The sequence below is a fragment of the Panthera leo genome, chromosome A3 (genome assembly GCF_018350215.1).
Source record: "Panthera leo isolate Ple1 chromosome A3, P.leo_Ple1_pat1.1, whole genome shotgun sequence".
Taxonomy (NCBI): domain Eukaryota; kingdom Metazoa; phylum Chordata; class Mammalia; order Carnivora; family Felidae; genus Panthera; species Panthera leo.
Genome location: NC_056681.1, coordinates 11,374,837 through 11,390,166, shown reverse-complemented (window position 1 = coordinate 11,390,166; position 15,330 = coordinate 11,374,837). Strand labels below are relative to the sequence as shown.

General features: G+C 48.1%; 1 long non-coding RNA gene across 1 annotated transcript; it reads right to left on the bottom strand.

Annotated features, from left to right (window-relative positions):
• Positions 1–248: 248 nt before the first annotated feature.
• LOC122215425 lies at positions 249–7,348 on the bottom strand. The gene is made up of 4 exons (XR_006200370.1): positions 7,246–7,348; positions 2,032–2,120; positions 1,149–1,384; positions 249–659 (listed from the first exon to the last, which is right to left on the bottom strand). It is a non-coding gene; the product is annotated as an uncharacterized LOC122215425 (long non-coding RNA).
• Positions 7,349–15,330: the final 7,982 nt, after the last annotated feature.

The following is a 15,330-nucleotide window of genomic DNA, read 5'->3' as shown; positions in this document are numbered from 1 at the left end:
CAGAGCCTGGAGCCTGCTTCGGATTCTGTGTCTCCCTCTCTCTCTGCCCCTCCCCTGCTCACGCTCTGTCTCTCAAAAATAAATAAATGTAAAAAAAAATTTTTTAACTTGATCTATGCAAAGTCTCTAAACCTTCTGCAGTCATTCCCCGCCCCCTCATCTTTGATGTTATTGGCCATTTACCTAGAATAAAAATCACTAATACTCTTATTTAGTTTATTTATTTAGATAACAGTACGTTGCCATGGTATTCAGTAATTCAAAAGGTACAAAGAGTGTATAATGAGAAGTCTGTCTCCCTTTGACTTCTGCCCTGGAGGCAGCTAATACCTCCAGACACCCCGTAAATGCTTCCAGAAATTTTTTCTGCATAAACAGGCATGCAGAGATATATGTGCCCACCTTTTCTGTTTATACAAAAAGGATCTGATAATACACAAGGCTTTATGGCTTTGCTTTTTTCTTCCCCCCGCTTTACAACCTAGTTCCATATCACCGCCTATGAAGTGGTTTGTTCTTTTTAAGGGCTGTATGCACTTTATTATTTATTGATCCGTCGTAGTGACAGACGCTGGGGGCGGCCGGTCTTCTGCCAACGTGAGCAGCGCTCCGGTGAACGTCTGGCACAGGCATCTGGGCAGGAGAGTCCTGGCGTCCTCCTGAGCCCGGTAAAGGAGGAAGGAGCCCTTCCTTACCCTCATCTCCACCCTTGCCCCCTGCATCCACCCTCCCCGGTGTTTGTGTTTGGTCTTTTAAAGACTTTTTCAAAATTGACTTTGGCTTCTTGGCCTGAACTCTGAAGTGTTTGAGCTGATAAGATAGCGTGCTTGGCTGAGGGGGACTGGAGTAAATAGTTACCTTAGAGGCCCTGGGCCCGAGCGGAGGAAGGGGCCGCGGCCCTCAAAGCCCCTCCCCACCTCTAGCAGTGGGTGGTGTGGACGGGAGGAGGCCGAGCCCCAGCCAGGTCCCAGGTCCCCAGGGAAGGGGAAGGAGTGGGAAGGTGGCTGCACGCAGGCCCACTCCTCACCCCTTCCTTGCCACCTTCGAGAGCAGCACGGAGAGGGCCCAGCAAAGGTTGGCTTATTCTCCCGGGCTTCTCCTAAACCCAATAAGACCCGTGGGCAAGTTAGAGCAAAGTCTTGGCACACCTCGAGACCCGGGTACATCCTGAAGAGGCCTGGCACCCCAAGGGGCCCGAGGGGGCCACAGAAGGGGCCCTGTCTCCACGGCTGTGGCAGAGAACATTGGCACTATCTTGAGACCCCTCGTGTTGTCCGCCATTGTCTCATTCCGAGGATTTTATGTGCGCAGCGTTGATCTCGGTCCTGGGCCACGGTCGCGAAGAAAGCAGTCCAGATTCCCACTTTCCAGAACTTTCTTCACTCTGGAACAGCAGACAGGCGACAAACAGGCAAGAAGTGCCCAGGGGGCTCTGTGCTGCAGTGGGGGACAGACTGGCCGTGGGGGCCAGAGCGAGTCGGGGAAAGCCTCCCCAGTCCCGCCACACCCCAGCTTCACACCCCTCTGCGGCTCCCTGGGGTTCCCAGGGCCCACAGCTCCTGCAAGATCTGACCCTGCCCACCTCTCCAGCCGGATTCAGTGCCATCAGCTTGTCAACCCCCCATGCGCGCCCCTCCCTCAGGTTCTCGTGTCACAGCCGCCCTCTGCCTGCAGCGCCCTCCCCTCCTACGTCCTCCACCGGAGTATCGTCTCCTCCAGGAAGACTTCCGTGATGTTCCTGCACGGACCGGGAGCCTCCTCGGGGCTGACACGTGTTCCTGTACATTCCCTGTTCCAGCTCTGATCACTCTGGGTAGGGGTCACCTGTTTGTGGGTGACAGAGTGGCCCAGCATGACCAAAATCTGGATTCTGTGATCGGCCCACCTGGATTCAAATGCTGGCTGCTGGTCTTAGCTGTGCTGTGTCGGGACACAGCTTTCTCATCTGGAGCTGTGGGCATTATGGTGAGACGCACCTCACAGGATGGATGTGACGAAGAAGGGAGATCATGCAAGTGACGAGAACAGTACCTGGCACAGAGTTTGCACTGGGTAAAGGTTGGCTCGATCGTGACACTGTCCCCCTCCACAGCCTGTAGCTGGTGCTCGCTTCACGTTTGCTGGAAAAATAAACGCAGCCCTTCAAATACGTTTATGAAGATGAGCCATGGAGGGAGAATACTTGGGATAGAATGGAGAAGTTTCTAAAAACACAACACCAAATAGTTGGGCAGTATGTTTTCTAACTATGCGCACGCACACACACACACACACACACACACACACACACCCATACCCCGGTGTAGGAGAAAGGAAAAAACAGAACGTTCAGCGTGGTTGAATTAGAAGGATAGGACAAAGAATAATTTTTCTTCTTTCTTGTTTGATGTGTTTTTTTTCTAATCTTTAATAAGCATGTTTTCAATTTAAAGGGGAAAACATAACAACAAATCTGGAGAAGAGAGAGCCCGCGAGCCCTTTCTGTTCCATACAGTTTTCCCACAAACCCAGGGCGGGGTGGGCGGGGCGGGGCGGTCCGAGAAAGGGCTGCCCTTTAGAAGTGAAGCAAGAGTGGGAAAACCAGCGCCTTCGGGGTGGCGAGGGTGTCGGCCGACCAGGAGGAAGTTGTGCGGAAGGAGGACACAGCAACCCGTCTCCCAACATGGGGCGCCGTGGGACAGTCTGGGCGCCACTGCCCCCAGGAAGCCTCCCCAGACCGGGCAGCCACCCTGCCTGCCGCCACAGCCCGTTTCCCTGCAGCTTAACGCGTCGCATACCGCTGTGTCTGTCAAGGCCTGCCTTGTGCCCCACTCCACATGCATTGCCGGACCTCCCCTAGTCCTGACAGCCTGCCGGGGAGCGAGTGGGAGGTGACAGCTGCTAGCCCCATTCCACAGAGGGAGAAACTGAGGCTCAAAAGATTTAATACTTGGCCCAAGTTTGCCCTGCTGGTAAATGTCTGAACTTAACACCGTTTGGTTCCATCCTCGTCTGTGCTCGCTTCTCCTAAACTAGATGATGAGTTTCCAGAGGAAAGGAACTGAGTCACAGTTTTCACTACGTCCCCAAGGCCTGGCCTAGGGTCGAGCACACAATGCGGGCCTAATAATAATGGTTGAGTAAATGAACCAACAAATGGATAGGTGACTGATGGATGGATGATGGATGGAATGAATGGATGGCTGAATATGAAAAAGAATTAATTACATAAAAGACGATGAAAGGCAGAGGACTCTAAAAGGATGAAAATGTTTGTTCCTGTACATCGAATATGCCCTTCCAAAAGGTTGCAGCTGTCAACTCTGAGGCCAAGTCAGGCTCCAGACGTGTTCTGTCTGGTTGTTGCAGGGTTTTAAATATTTTAAATTAATTGCCATTATATAAAAATCAGAAAAGTTCACATTAGAAATCTAGATGTCTGGCTTCCCTTGAACAATCAGGCCAAAGAGACTCTTAAAAACTGAGAACAAACTGAGGGTTGATGAGGGGTGGGAGGGAGGGGAGGGTGGGTGATGGGTATTGAGGAGGCCACCTTTTGGGATGAGCACTGGGTGTTGTGTGGAAACCAATTTGACAATAAACTTCATAAAAAAAAAAAAAAAAAGAAAGAAAGAAAAATCAGGCCAGTGCATATACTAGGGACCCCAGGGCCAGGGCTGGTGGGGCCGCGCCCTTTAGGACACCTCAGGCTCCCCCGGTCCCCCCTGCATCGCTGATCTTGAGGTTCAGTATCAGCTGCCGTGTATCATTACACTTTGCGCTCGTGTTTTCTCATAGCACAAGGATAAGGAGACTGAAAAATCTGTTGTACATGACTCTCCATCAAAAGTGGGAAAATGAGGGGCACCTGGGTGGCTCAGTCAGTTGAGCATCCGACTTTTGGCTCAGGTCACGATCCCACGGTTCGTGGGTTCGAGCCCCGTGTCGGGCTCTGTGCTGACAGCTCGGAGCCTGGAGCCTGCTTCGGATTCTGTGTCTCCCTCTCTCTCTCTGCCCCTCCCCCATTCATGCTCTCTCTCTGTCTCTCCCTCTGTCTCTCTCTCTGTCAAAAATACATAAACATTTAAAAAAAAAAAGTGGGAAAATGAGGGGCGCCTGGGTGGCTCAGTCAGTTAAGCATCTGACTCTTGGTTTTGGCTCAGGTCATGATCTCACGGTTTGTGGGTTCGAGCCCCATGTCGGGCTCTGCGCTGACAGCATGAGCCTGCCTGCGATTCTCTCTCCCCTCTTTCTCTACCCCTCCTCTGCTCTCTCACTTTCTCTCAAAATAAATAATCTTTTTTTTTTTTTTTTTTGAAAAGTGGGGAAACGGAAACAGGTAAAGAGGAAACCTGAAAGAAGTCTTTCTTTGGAGACGTAGAGGATATTCCTGCAAATCTGACCCGTGAGCCGTGCCTATTTTCCCGAGGGCCAGGAGAGGCCAGTGGTTAAGGGCACAGATGCCAGAAACCGACAACATGGGTTCAAGCCCCGGTTCCAGCACACACTGCTGCTTGCGTGGCCTCGGGCAACTCACCGAATCTCTCTGGGCCTCAGTTTCCCCCTCTGTAAAGCAAAGATGGTGTCGGTCCCCGCCTCCCAGGATGTTAATGAGTAAGTTCCTATATGTGAGGCTCTCTGTGTGCTTACTTATGCACCACTGGCTTTGGTGGTTGATGGGAACTGCCTGGGCCCCATGGGTCCACAGCAGGGGTTCTCAACCAAGGGCCATTTGGCAATGTCTAGATTTGGCAATACCTAGAGACATTTCGGTCTGTCACAACTTGAGGGGAGGTGCTACTGGCATCTAGTAGGTAGAGGCCAGGGATGCTGTCAAACATCCTACATCACACAGGACAGACTCCCACAGCAACAAAGGATTATGCAGGATTCCTGGTCCCAAAGGGGCCACATTGGGGTCAGACATGTGGAAGGCCCTAGGGCTGCCAGCGGTGGTTCCCTCAAGGGAGATCAAGGCTGAGGCCACTGCCTTGGGGGGTAGCAGGAGATACTCCCTCTGGCCCTGAGCCACCCCAGCCTCCAGGATCTCAGACCCCAAGGGTGGTCGGTCCCCTTCCAGGATGCCTGGACCCAGCCTGTTCCCAGAGCCACGGACTGGGCGAGCGATGTGTCCCTGGCGCCACCTGGTGGCTCCGTCCCTGAACTGCATGATACTCCCCAGCCTGAGGTAGTGGGAGGGAGGAGAGGAACTTGTCCCAGGGCCACCTTCATCCAGGTTCGTTGGAAATATGGAGATTTAAAGTAATGGAAGGTGGCAGCCAAGGCCTGGGAGACAAACTGACATGGGTTTGAGCCCCAGCTCTTCCACAGACCAATAGGGAGACCTTGGACACATCCCACCGCCCCCCTGGACCTCTTACTTCACCACGGAAGATTAGATTAAGTGACAGACAGAATAGATGGCACATATTACATGCTCCCTAAGCCTCCTCTCTGACACTTGTGTTCACATAAATCCATAATCTTGTACCTTTGATAAACTCCCAAGGTACCCAGGGGACTTCTAAGTAAATAGCAAGTACATAATTTTGGTGCCACTGACACATCCACTGACATGGAAAGGGATCCACAATATATTGTCAAATACCCACAGGCCTCAAAAGCATTGTGCACAGTGGGACCCCCATTTTTGTTTGATAAATCCATATTTTTTTTTTATTTTTATTTTTTTAGAGAGAGACAGAGAAACGAGCAGAGGGGAGGGGCAGAGGGAAAGACAGAATCTTAAGCAGGCTCCATGCTGAGCGTGGAGCTCGATGTCATGACCCTGAGATTATGACCTGAGCTGAAATCAAGAGTCGGACGTTTAACCGACTGAGCCACCCAGGCGCCCCGATGAATCCATATTTTAAAATACGTACATTTGTAACATATACGAGAAACAAAGACCTCATTGTCTTAGTGTAGAAAGAGCCCTTGCAGATGAATAAAAAAGATGATCACGCGACAGAAAACCAGGCAAAGGACGTGAGTGCTTGGCTACCAAAGAAACGCAAATGGCCTTTACATATATTTTTAAATTCTGAATGTAGCACAAAAGGAAAGACTATGTGCATTGGAAGTATGATACATGCCTTTATCCCCATCTGCAGGGCAGAGATGGAGAAGTCTGATAACAGTTGGCCTTGGCTGGAGTGTGGGGAAACCAGTGCTCACGTAGGTTATTGGTCTGAATGTCAATTGGTAGGTATGACCTTAGAAAGCATTTAGGCAATAAGTGTCAAAATTTTAAAATGCACTTGCCCTATGACTGGGTAGCTCAGTTACTAAGAATTTATCTTACAGAAATAGATCCACATACATAGAAAGACTCCTGTGAAAGGAACACTAATGGCAGCATTGTTTGCACAGCGAAAGACTCGAATCGCCGACCTGACTATCACCAGGGACTGTTTAGATAAATGATTATATTCAGACAATGGACTATGTGAAGAATGCTCTCCTACTGCTGATCTGGAAAGATCTCCAAGGTATATTGTTAAGTTTAAAAAAAAAAGAAAGAAAGAAAGAAAACCAGCGCAGAACAGGGTGTGTAGTGTGCTTCTATTTAAAGAAACAACCACAGGAATTCATGCACATGTTTGCTTATCTACATTCTGGATATCTCTGTGATGATCCCCAAGAAGCAAAACCAGGATGGCTTCTGGGGAGGGAGCTTGGAGTTTTGGAGCTGCTGGTGGGGGCAGAGGAGGGGGGTGAGGATTATGAGATTATCCACTACAAATCTTTGGTACCCTCTCAATTATTTTTCATATGAATATGTTTCCTTATTTATGTTTTAAAATGTTTAGGGCACCAATCGATGAGAGAAAGAGAGAAAGGCCTGGAAGGATGTGCTCCAAAGTATCTCTGGGAGGCTGATGTTAAGAGTGACCTTTATTTTCTTCTTTTTACTTCGATAGTTTTCTAATTTTTAAAAATAATTATCAAAGGGGCGACTGGATGGCTCGGTCGGCCAAGCGTCCAACTCTTGACTTCCGCCCAGGTCACAATCCCAGGGTCGTGGGTCTTCGCTGACAGCATGGAGGCTGCTTGGGATTCTCTCTCTCCCTCTCTCCCCCTCCCTTTCCCTCCCCTCCTTCTCTCTCAAAGTAAGCAAGCTTTTTCTTAAAAAGTGAGAAATAATGCAGCCCTCCTACCATGCACTCGCTAGGTATTAAAACCCAAGCTTCTAACTCAAATCTGGGTTCAAACCGAATTCAAATGGGCATTTTCTCAGCTGAGCACGTGTTCTAGGCTCTTGACCTGCGTTTCCTCCGCTCTGATATGCGAAGACCATAGGGGTGCAGGGAGGCTTGTGGGAGACAAAGCCGGTCAAGCACTTAGATCCTGGTGTACGCAGCGCGACACGCACAATGGGCACACAGGGAACAGGAAGGAATTCTGCGCACGCAGGGGCGACAGGACGGATGACAGGATGGAGGCCCTTTGCTTCCCTGGGGATCAGTTTGCATCTACTGGCTCTGTCCGGAGTCCCCAGTACACGGCCCAATTCCGCGGGGCAGTCTCCCGACAGTTTGGAGAGAGTGACACCAAGTGGCCAAACTTGGAACTACACCCTCAGGCGGCAGGTTTCCCCGGAGCAGCTCCCAGTCCCCTCCAGCCGTGGTCTTGGCGCTGGGCCTGAACCTCCCTGGATCTCAGTGTTCTCAGCTGGAAAATGGAGATAATGCTGCCTACCTGGCAGAGCAGAGGCGAGGATTAAATAAGGTAACCCGCAGACCTCGTCTGCGGGACCATTACGTCACGCAACTTAGGGTGGGCCCCTGGGGGAGGGGTGGGCATTCAGGAAATTGCGCAACAGAGCAAGCATCTCCGATGGTGGGGCCTTCGAGATCATCGTCCCTCAAACTGTTCGTTTCCTTCCACCCTCCCCCCAGAGTGATTCTAAAGCGGAGTCGCCCGAAGTGTGGACAAGTACCAACGGTGCTTTGCGGGAAGTTTTTAGTGGGTACAGAGCTGCCCCCATCAAATAACATCCCATTTTCCTTCGATCTTTCTGATTACATCTCGGCAACAGTGTCAGATTGATACTGGTGTGCCTTCATGCCTTTCCAAGGCTCACCCATCTCCCGTTTGAACGGAAGGAGAGCAGGCCTTAGAGCCTTCGGAAGGCACGGCTGTTTGGCCACAACTTAATAAAGTAAATGTTTTCATAAATATTTATTTTTTGTGGTCACCTTCTACTGAGGGCAAGTGGTGTTGGTTTTCCATTTATAATAGATGTGGTAGATTGTGTGATGGTCAATGTTTATCAGTCCTTCCTACTGGCAGTTCCCTGGTGACTCTCTACTGACGTCAGGCTTGGCTGCGTGACATGCTCTGACCAACAGAATGCGCGTTCAGCTTCCAGGCAGAAGTCCTGAGAGCCAGCATGTGCTTCTGTCATTTGCCCTTTTGTGTCTGTCAGAGAGATGGGCAGGGGGGAGGGCAGGGATGGGCTGCTTCTTCAACCTGATTCCCAGAGTGTAAAATAGACACATGGACCACAGCTGCAGCCAACCTGCAACCGAAATGAAATATGCACGAGAAACACACCTTCGTGGTTAACAGCCCGCTGGGCTGTTTGTTATTGCAGCCGAACCTAACCTGAGTTGCCTGCTACAGTAGAGATAAAATGTCTCCACTGAATATAAATACACTTAAGTAAAATTACCATGTTCATTTAAAGAAAAACATTAAGTAGATAAGGTGACATGCATGAGGAAGGTCGTGGGTGGATGACTAAAGTTTAGAAAACACCGGTGCTGGAGTTTTAAACGTGAAAAGTTGTTACCCTAGGTTGCAGGTGGCTCATTCCAGAGCCCCCCAAATGCCTCCCAACTCACATTTTAAACTCCGGTCCGCCTCCTACCACATAGCCAGAATGAGTTTTCTAAAGCGCCGATCTCATCAGTTTCCTCTCCTGCTCTAACTTCTTTGATGACTCCCTCGTGCCCTCAGATAAGTCCTCAATCATCCTCATGGTGTACCCGGCCTATCATAGTCTGTCCATTCATCTACTTCTCTCCCTCCTGTGCTCTCTGCTCTAGCCACACTGATTTCTTTGTTATTCTTCAAACACAGCAAGCACGCTCTTGCCTCAGGGCCTTTGCATCTGCCATTCTCTCCACTTGTGATGCCCTTCCTGGAGATAGGAACATGACAATTCCCACACTCCGTAAGGTGTCTGCTTAAATATTATTTACTTGAAGAGTTCTTTCCAGACCATGCAATAAAAAATAGCAATCCCTTATTCTCCTGCCTCCGTATTCTGGATTCTTTCTCCATATCACCAATTACCTTCTGACCATTTTACATATTTCTCTCGTGTCTGTATCCCCCATTAGAATATTGGCTCCCTGAAGGCAAGCATTTTGTCTGGTTTTTGTTGTCATTTGCTCGTTTGTTTGTCTTTTTGCTGTTGTAGTCCCAGTGCCTAGAACACCACCTGGCACATAGCAGGTGCTCAGTAAGTACTCGCTGAACGAAGGGATGAATACGAGTTGGCAAAGATGGGCACCAGCAGTGCTAGGCACATGGCGCCAGCTCCAAATCCCTCTGATTAAGAACTCCTGTTGCTAATGGTTCAGAATTGAGTCTCATTGGCTACCTCAGATCACATGTCTCTCCCTGAACCAATCGCCACGGCCCAAGAGAATGGAATACACTGATTGGCCAGGCCCAGGTCCAATGCCCATCGTTCAGTCCAGAAGTAGGCTGGGACCGAGGAGAAGCAGGAGTGTTACCTATGAAAACTGTGACGCTGTTGTCGGAGAAAGAGGAAAGGGATGCTGGGTAGGCAAAACCAAAAAGGTAAATGATTCACCTGGCTGAGCCCCCTCGGACTTAGCGAGGGTTCTGTGAACGAGTAGCCTTATTTGGGATAAAGTTGTAGTCAGGTGGGGGGTGGATAGGTGTGGAGAAACTCTGTTAATACCAGAGCCAGAGCTAGAGTAAGGAGCAGGTGAGCGCGGCAGCCCCTAGATGCCAATGTATCCATGGCATTAAAACCTTGTTGAAAGAGATTAGAAGTTTGGATCTAGAAGTGATCTTGGGTTTCCACATGCGCTTCTTACATAATCAACAAATATTAATCTCTCTTCTGACACTGAGGATGACACCCTTGAGAAGAAATTTAAAAATAGACATTGTTGGCTCTAATCTGTTACTGTTGATTAGTTTGAGAACCCACATGTGCTTATTGCATGATATGACCATAAGGCAGACCACAAACCCCACAACCAGCCAAGTGGGGCCTCCTGAAATTGGCAGTCATGGTCAGCTGAAATTCTGAAACCATATGGCATCGTGCTGTTATTGGGAATGAGTAATCTATTTGGTTCCAGCACCGAAATTCTGAGCTCTTTAATAATGTCTCCAGTGGTAGAGTCTGGGAGTTGTCCCCTGATATCAGTTTTCCCCTTTTATAATTATAAAGCAGCACATGGCTGCTCAGAATGAACTACACTTCCCAGCCTCCTTTGCAGCAAGGAGTGGCCATGTGACGAGGCGTGGCCAATGGGATGTGAGCAAAACCTGGAAATGCAAACATGGCGGTCAACCATTTGGCTTTCGGGATGGGGACAGTATGCCGCGGCTGCTGGACAGCAAGTTAGGGGCCCAAGCCCCTGACAACCTCATGGTGTAGAGCCACCACCTTAACGCAGGCTTTTGGGGGAAAATGCACCTTGTATTGTAGTTTCTGTCTCATGTCTCTGGACCCCACAGATGAAATTGTATCCAAAATAATACACCTCTGAAGAAGTTGGTCTGGCTTGGAAAAGCCCAGAAAATACACACATGACAGAAAAAAAGGAACAGAAAGAAGCACGCAGCTTTGATTCCCGTGTACCAATGTATTCCTTTTCAATACACACATACATAATACATACTTTCAGTACGTGCTTAACACCATCTCAAGGGACATACCCTGCCCGGGGCCCCCCTATAACTTAGCTTCTGTAACAAAACTGTGCTCTGGGACCTTTAACTTAAGTCCTCCCGCCTCCTCATTCCCAAAGTTGGCCGGCTACGGTTGCATATGGGCTGTCTTTTAGAAATACAGATTCCTGGGCCTTGGCCAATTCATTTGAAGACGTGGAATATTAGGAATTTGTAATCTTAACAACACTCCCCATCTCACTAGCTGTGTGGCCTTGGGCGAGTTATTTAACTTCCCTGTGCGGCTGTTCCCTTGGCAGTTGGAGGGAGACAGTCATCGTGCCTGCCACCGCGGAGCTGTTGTGAGGGCACGTGTATGTCCCGGGTACCAAACACCTAGCTTAGTAGCTGGAACGGAGTGGGAGCTACATGTGTTACCTACCGTTACGCCCGTTGGTGGCAGTATAAATCGATGCAAACTTTCTGGAAAAGCCCATTTGCACTGTCTACCTGTTGAAAGCTTAGCCTGCGATCACTCTCACCGTCCGCGTGCACAAGTACACAGCACACACTTACTCGACGAGGGTGGATTGAGCACCCACAATTTAGTCAGGATGAAAGAGGCAAGGCTGCAGTAACAAACCCCCAAATCGCAGCGACTTAATACAGCCAAGGTCTATTTCTTGCTTTCGCGTCATGATGCAGGCTGAGTACCCTTCACCTTGTTTCCGTCTAGAACAGGTGGTCTTGGAGGTGGACACGGTGGGCAGAGCGAGCTAGAAGGTTTAATGGCAGGTTTTATGTTTTTTTAATTTTTTTTAACGTTTTATTTTTTGAGAGACAGAGCATGAGCAGGGGAGGGGCAGAGAGAGAGGGAGACACAGAACCCGAAGCAAACTCCAGGCTCTGAGCTGTCAGCACAGAGCCCGACGCGGGGCTCGAACCCACGGACCGTGAGGTCATGACCCGAGCCGAAGTCAGAGGCTCGGCCAGCTGAGCCCCCCGGGGCACCCTTCTAATGGCAGTTTTTAAAGACTGGGCCAGGAGCTTACATCACTTTTGCCCATCCCGTTAGACAGAAATGAAACGCACGGTTGTAACCTAGTTACAAGGGAGGCTGGAGAAAACAGAGAGAGTATGGATGTTGAGTGACTGTTGTCTCTGGGGTATCTATTTACAGGGGACTGTTGTGGGAGCTGGGGACCCAGAGGTGAGCAAGACCAGGAGGCTCCCAGCCTACACAGAGCTTCCCTTATAAAAACCTCTCTTCTGAACATGACTCCAGGTATATATCATTTTGTGCTTGAGCAAGATTATCTGAAGGAAACATTTGCAGAAGACATATACATTTGTCACTTTGATAGATACAGTCCAACTGCCCCCCCCCGTAGGATTGTGCCAGTTTTCACTTCCACCGACAGGGACAAGAGTGATTCTCGTCCCGCAGCTTTGCCAACACAGGGTGTTATCAGACTTCTGGATTTCTGCCAATCTGATAGGTGAGAAATGATCTCTCTGTGTACTTTTAATTTGCATTTTTCTCATTGTAAAGGAGGTTGAACACCCTTTCGTATGTTTATGCGCAATTTGTATTTCCTTCTCCGTGAACTGTGTGTTTGGGTCCCTCGTCCATTTTCCTACCGACATTATTAAAAGACAAAATGAAGGGGTAGAACAGAACGCATGTTGGAATCACTGTGGTAAATTAAGAGCAAAGCAATATTTTGGCATACACATGTACGTATTCTTGCATAAAAGGTTGCCACAAGCAACCACAGGAAAGTGTTAAGAAGGGAATAAGCTTGATGCCATTTTTTTAAGGCGTGAGCTTTAAAAGGGTTAATTATTTCCCGGCCCCGCGGGCGGCTCAGTGGGTTGAGCCTCCGCCTTCAGCTCAGGTCACGATCTCACGGTTTGCGAGTTCGAGCCCCGCGTTGGGCTCTGTGCTGCCAGCTCGGAGCCTGGAGCCTGCTTCCGATTCTGTCTCTCTCTTTCTTACTGCCCCTCTCCTGCTTGCACTCTGTCTCTCTGTTTCTCAAAAATAAATACACGTTAAAAAAATTTTTTTAAGGTTATTTCAGTTCCCTGAATTTGAGGGTGATTTGTTTACGCCTGAGTGCTATTTTTTGAGCCTTTCTGAATGACATCACTTTTCTAACCATGTACAAGCATTACTTATATTTTTTGTTAAATGTCAATAAGGGTTATCTGAACTTTGTTTTGCCTTTATATTTTTTTCTATTTTAAAAGTTCTAATATATGTTATTTTAATTCAAGAGATTTTTAGAAGCACGCTGTATCTGCAAAGAATCACCATCAGGAATTGAGGCCAGCCCCAGAATTCAGCTCAAGTCCTACACTTTATATATATAAGTGCTCAAGAAAATTTGTTGGATCGAAAGAAATGGAAGCTTCTCTTTAACTGAAAGATCCCAGATGTGGAATTGCACTATTCTTTTATTTTTAAGATCAACAGGAGAGAGAAACTGGAGTTGCCTCGCCTGGGATTTTTCTTTTTTTTTTTTTTTTTTTTCCCAGGTGAGGAGCCTGGTGCCTTTGTCCCGTAAAGTCAAAAGCTTTAGGAAACACTGGAAGGGAATCTGAGAAGGATGCCTCCCTCTCAGTGCTGCCTGGGGTCCCGAGGTTTTATATCATTGGTTCCGTTGGGGTCATGTGCCCGCCCCAGCCAATCACCAGGGAGCGGACCACTGATTGGTCACACCCCGTTCCTGAAGCCAGAGGTGGACTTTACACTGCCCAAACCAGGTGGACCAGGGAACCCTGGCTGTGTGGGTTTTGCCCAAAGGAAAATGGGAATGCTGATGCCGGAAGGAACAACAGATGCTGGAAAGCAAGGGCAACGTCACCTCCGCCGCCACAGACACCTACCATGCCAGCTGCTGGGGACGTGGTGGTGAACAAGGCAGACATTGTCCCAGCCCTCAAGGAGCAAACATCTTAGAGAGACGGCCGGGGTGGGGGGGGCACCCAGATGTTTTTCAACTTACAGACTGCAGTCAATTCTGCAAAAGCCACAGACAACGGGCTGAGTTAGAAGATGCCTTGACTAGGTTGGTCAGAGCGGAAGTGAGACAGGACGGATCAGAAGAAACAACCAAATAGTCACAGATGAAAAAAAAAAAAAATCAAGGTGGATTCCTGACTTCACACCTCAGCCAGGACGAACTCCCAGTAGATCATAGACTTGAACGTATAAAGTGAAACCACAGATGTAGTAAAATAACCCAGGTATTGAGTATTTTGGAACTTCAGACTGTAAAAGACGTTTTCAATAAGGAAGCAAAGCCCAAATGTCCTAAAATGAAAGATGGACAAATTTAACAGCCTAAAACTGTTAAAAACAATATTTATGGCTAAAAATAACCTTACTAGATGAAATGCCAAAAGACAAATTGGGCTTATTTGGGCTAATCACAAAGGGCTAATTTACTTAACATACAAAGTGCTCCAAAAAATTAATAAGAAAGAAACCACAGACAACTCAGTAGGTAAATGGGCAAAAAAGACTGTTCACAGAGAAGGAAAAACAAATGGCTTGTCAGGTATGAAAAGATGTTCAATTTCATGCATAATAAGAGAAATGAGATATCATGTTCCTCCCCATTAGATTAGCAAAAATCCCAGCTTGACAATCCACTGTATTGGGATCAGAAAATGAGTGGGGCGCCTGGGTGGCTCAGTCAGTTAAGTGACCAACTCTTGCTTTTGGCTCAGGTCATGATCTCCTGGTTTGTGGGATGGGGCCCTACACTGGGGTCTACTCTGACAGCTCAGAGTTTGCTCGGGATTCTCTCTCTCCTCCTCCTTTGCCCCTCCCCGGGCTCATGCTCTTTCTCTCTCTCAAAAATAAACAAGGAAACATTAAAAAAGAAACTGAGCCACTCCACATTAAAAAAAAAAAAAAAAAAAAAAACTTTAGCAATATTCGTTGAATGTAAAATGCCCATATCTGTTACCCTGACAATTCTAGTTTTAATCATTTATTTTACGGGTTCGTCGATACATACACTAAATGACGTATGTATATAGTCATTCACTGTCATGTTGCTTTTAATTGCAAAAAAAAAAAATAGGAAACTGCCTACTGATAGCAGAATAAATGAGAGTCTGTCTGCACGAGACCGTGTTCCCTGGTATAAAAGAAAGAGGTGGCTGTGAGCGGGTAAGTGAAGCTCATGCCAGGGTTTCCTAAGAAAACAAAACAACTTGCACAACCATGTGCTTGGCATGTCTCATTTGTAACATTTTAAGGGAGTGGAGGGGAAAAGAATATATATACGTATTTGCTCATACATGCAAAAAACATATTAAAAGGACAAGGAAGGGTCTAATAACTGGGTGCTAGAGGAAATAGCATATACAAAAGGCCCCAAGGTAAAAAAAAAAAAAAAAAAAAAGTGGGGGCGTGTAAATTCCAAGGATTAAGAGTGTGCCTGGGAAAGATGA